This window comes from Cupressus sempervirens, unplaced genomic scaffold (genome assembly GCF_028749045.1).
Source record: "Cupressus sempervirens isolate cs-2001-9-10 unplaced genomic scaffold, ASM2874904v1 CseChr00c100005_01, whole genome shotgun sequence".
NCBI lineage: Eukaryota > Viridiplantae > Streptophyta > Pinopsida > Cupressales > Cupressaceae > Cupressus > Cupressus sempervirens.
This window is the reverse complement of record NW_028322203.1, coordinates 930008-935026: the sequence shown is the minus strand read 5'-3', so window position 1 is coordinate 935026 and position 5019 is coordinate 930008. Positions and strand designations below refer to the sequence as shown.

Genomic DNA, 5019 nt, shown 5'->3' with positions numbered 1-5019 from the left:
CAACATTGACATATGGCCAACATGTTGTAAACCTAAAGTGGCATAAAATACGTGTATAAAAGGGCTTTGGGTTGGGGATTATTTCATTTTGGTGATACAAAAATTGGTTCTTGTGGCTGTATTGAACTATAAGGGATTACAGATTTTAATCAAGTTGTAATCACTAGATTGTAATAATATTAGACTTGATGTTTGGTGGACATAGCCTAGGGATTGGGTGAACCACGTTAAATCTTGCTACCTTGTGTTCTTTTCTGTGTGATCTATTATTTTCTCTTATTGGTTATATTTGCATGTAATTTTTATTTCTGTATGTGGTTTAATCCTAACATCACTTGCATGTCAAGCATGAAGCACATTCCCCAACTTATAATGAATGGTTGGATATAAAGGCTGCATATGCTTACCCAACAATGGAAGCCAAGGATACAACCATGCATATATTGGCACAGTCTCCCTACAAGGATGCCAAGTATCTATTATTTCTTTTAATTTGAGGATCACTATAAGATCCAAAATGTTATGAAGTACTAAAGTCGGTAGTAACTTCTCATATCTCTCTAAGAAATGTAGCATAGGTTCAAGGTCCCTTGGCTCCCAATAATTTTTAGTATCTATTCTCACTATAGGAAGAACAACTTGAGTGAAGAGTTGAGTGTAAGGAGTTGAAGAAGCAGGTTCTACTTCTATGTAAATGTCATAAAGGATGTTGAAGTAGTTCCCAACCTTGAAACACTCTTATAAGAAATGAAAAAGCAAATGTAGGTGCATATCATGACAAAATCCATAACATGTAGTCCTCTTGATATTTGGACTATAAATTATCAAAGACACTTGCAAGTAATTCCAATGCCATAGTACCTACTGCAACAATTTCCTAGATTCTAAATGTTCACATAATATCATCTATGTTGCCTAGGTGTTGTTTCTAACATTTAGTTTCTTTCTAAACTAACTCCTTCTGCTTGTGGTATATTTCCACAAACTCTCTCTCATACCTTAAATTCTAATCAAACTTCTAAATATTTTCCTCTACTATTCCTAAAATCAACTTCACATTGTGTTGTAACTCTAGCATAGGTGTTTGATCCTCAATAGATTTCTTTTTAGCATTCAAGTTTTCAAGTTTCCTCTTCATTATATGTTTAGTTTATCAATGATTTCCTCTAGTTTGATTATGGTGCATCTCAACTAGTTACTCCAATTATGCAATCACCCATCTATCTCTAGATTGTGCAAGCACTTGTTGTTTTATAGAAATTAGGTAGATATTGATAGTTCCAAAGCCATAAACCTAAAGACCATCATGTGTGTGTCCCACTTTAGGGAAAAATTGAATGTCATGTTCTTGTGCATATGTTTCAATCACTTCCTTCAAACTCAACTGAGCTACACCCATGGAATTATTCAGGTGAATCCCATTGCCCATGGAAGATGAGGCTTTCTATTGAGCATATGATTTTTCTACTTATTGCTACTAAAGTGCCTCAAATTGGTGTTGCTCTATCACCCTAAGATAACTTACATTCTCTCCATCCCTAGGTTGTTCCACAGTCATATGCTTTACAACTTGATTGATCATTTCAAGGGCTATAATTATATGACTTCTTATCCTCTCATTGGCAAGAATCTCAGGGTGAAATAGTCCTTTCCACCTTAAAAACCATTGTGTTACTTAATTAAAATTAGGATTTGAACATAGCCAATGATGCAAAACATGTTGCCATTTTGGAAAAAATGTTTCTTGGAACATTGCAACCATATGATAAATGGGAATAACAGCTACCCAAGCCATAATCTAGTTAAATTGGTCTAGTTGTTGATTAGTTGAGTTGATTACAAATTCCTATAGAACTGTCATTAGATTAGGTATAATAAAATGAACAATTAGTTGTTCCCAACTAGTAGGATCAAATATAATTATACAAGGTCATAAAATTGCATATGTAGATGCATCACTTACATGCTAAGCATGAAGAACAATTCCCAACTTATAAAGAATGGTTGGATATAAAGTCTCCATATGTTGGCCCAAGAATTAAAGCCAAGGATGTAACCATGCATGTATTGGCACACTCTCCCTAAGAGGATCACAAGTATCTACTACTCTTATTAATTTGGGCATCATTATATGATCCTAAATGTTATGAAGTATTGAGGCTAGTAGTAACTTCTCCCATGTCTCCAAAAATTGTAGCATAGGTTCAAGGTCCCTTGGTTTCTAGGAATTTGTAGCAGCTATTCTCACTATTGGAAGAATAACTTTAGTGAAGAGTTGAGTGTAAGGATTGAAGAAGCAAGTTGTGCTTCTATATAAATTCCATAATCATGAGGCTGATTCCCTTGCAAAAGCCTCTTCCATAATGACATTACCTATAAACCATACAAAGGATGTTGAAGTGTTTCCAAACCTTTAAACATTCTTATAAGCAATGGGAAATAAAATGCAAATGCAATACATGACAAATTGCACAACTTGTAGTCCTCCCAATATTTGGACTATAAATTCTCAAAGACACTTGCAAGTGATTCCAATGTCATAGTACCTATTGCAATACTTTTTTGGATTCTATCCAATGCTCCCATAATATCCTCTATGTTGTATATTTATTGTTTATGTCATGTAGTCTCTTTCTGAACCATATCTAAAATCAACTTCACATTGTGTTGTGACTTTACATCGGTGTTTGATCCTTGATAACTTTCATTTTAGGATTGCAACATTCAAGTTTTCAAGTTTCCTCTTCATGATATGTTTGTTTTATCAATGATTTTCTCTAGTTTGACTATGGTGCATCTCAACTAGCTGCTCCAATGATGCAATCACCCATCTATCTCCAAATTGTGCAAGAATATTTTGTTTTACAGAAACTAGATAGATACTAACATTTCCAAAGCCATAAACATAAAGACCATCATGTGTGCATCCCACTTTAGGGAAAATTTGAATGTCATGTTCTTGTGCATATGTTTCAATCACTTCCTTCAAACTCAACTTAGGTGTACCCAAGGAATTATTTAGGTGAATCCTACTTCCTATGGAAGATGAGGCTTGTTGTTGAGCATATGTTTTTGTTTCTTGTTTCCACTAGAGTGCCTCAAATTGGCATTGCTCTCTCACCCTAATATAGATTACATTCTCTCTAGCCCCAGGTTGTTCCATAGTCGTACCCTCTACAACTTGATTCATCATTTCAAGCGCTACATTTAGTCGACTTCTTATCCTCTCAATAGAAAGAAGATTAGGGTGAAATAATCATTTCCACCCTAAAAACCACTTTGTTACTTCATTAAAATTAGGATTTGAGTTCAAATCCTATGATACAAAACCTATTGCCACTTTGGAAAAAATGTTGCCTCCAACATTGCAACCATATGATAAATTGGAATAACAGATGCCCAAGCCATAACTCGGTTGAATTGGTCTAGTTCTTGATTAGTTGGGTTGATTACAAATTCTTTTAGAATTGTAATAAGATTAGGTACAATAAAAAGAACAATCTGTTGTTCCTAGCTAGCAGGATCAAATACAGTTTTCCAAGGTGATAAAATTTCATATGTCGATGCATCGCTTTCATGCTAGGCATGAAGCACATTCCCCAACTTATAACAAATGGTTGGATATAAAGGCTACATACATTGGCCCAACAATGGAAGTCAAGGATGTAACCATGCATGTATTGACATAGTCTCCCTATGAGGATCCCAGGTATCTACTATTGTTGTTAATTTGGGCATCACTATATGATCCAAAATGTTATAAAGTATTGAATCTAGTAGTGACTTCTCCCATTTCTCCATAAAAAATAGCATAGGTTTAGGGTCCCTTGGCTCCCAAGAATTTGTAGCAATTATTCTTACTGCAGGAAGAATAACTTCAGTGATGAGTTGAGTGTAAGGAGTTGAAGAAGCAAGTTCTTCTTCTATGTAAATTACATAATCATGATGCTCATTCCCTTGCAAAATCCTCTACCACAATGAAATTACCTATGAACCATGCAAAGGATGTTGAAGTGGTTCCCAAACTATAAACACTCTTATAAGAAATGGCATAGAAAATGTAGATGTAATACATGAAAAAATCTCACAACTTGTTGTCCTTCCAATATTTAGACTCTAAATTCTCAAAGACACTTGCAAGTTATTCCAATGTCATAGTACCTACCACAACACTTTCCTGGAATCTATCCATTTCTCCCATAATATCCTCTCTATTATCTAGTTGTTGTTTCATTGTGTAGTCTCTTTCTAAAGCCACTCCTTCTCCTTCCGGTATATTGCCATAGACTCTCTCTCTCTCTCTCTCTCTCTCTCTCTCTCTCTCTCTCTCTCTCTCTCTCTCTCTCTTGTGCCTCAAATTCTAATCAAAATTCTAAATATTTGCCTCTACCATACCAAAAATAAACTTCACATTGTGTTGTAACTTAGGCATAGGTGCTTGATCCTCAATAACTTTCATTTCAACATGAAATGAGAGTTGCGTTGATGCAGTAGATGGAGATATAAATGGAGTGCATTTGCAGGGGTGAGATGGATCAATTGTGGGTGAGAAATGTGATGAATAGGGATGAATGCAAAGGTGGGATGTTGAAAAGAATAATGGTGAACTTGATTTTTCTTCAGCCATTGATCCTATGGCTGCACTGCAAAAGATCCTTCATGCACTATCAAGGCTATTAACTCAATTAGCATCAATTTGACCTCAAACTCTTCAAATACAATAGAGAGAGGATGATTTGATGCACCTAGTTGAGACTTATACAATAAGTATTAATGTATTTTTTAATGATAAGAAAAGTTCAATAATGATTTTTATAGTATACTCTTTTATTTAAGTCATTAAATAAAATGCATATGTGTTATTTTTAACATAGGATACTGAGTAGGTTAAATTACCATGCCCCAAATGATGATACTTCAGGTGGTTTATGTACATCACATGTTCTATCCTACACTTGTTTTTTTTTCAAACAATTTTAGTTGTGAGAGCTCTAACAATCTCTTTTTTTTGTGCTCCAA

At 34.7% G+C, this 5019-nt stretch overlaps 1 pseudogene; it reads right to left on the bottom strand.

Moving 5' to 3' along the window:
* Window positions 1–2764: 2764 nt before the first annotated feature.
* LOC149527911 (septin and tuftelin-interacting protein 1 homolog 1 pseudogene) lies at window positions 2765–4459 on the bottom strand (annotated as a pseudogene).
* Window positions 4460–5019: the final 560 nt, after the last annotated feature.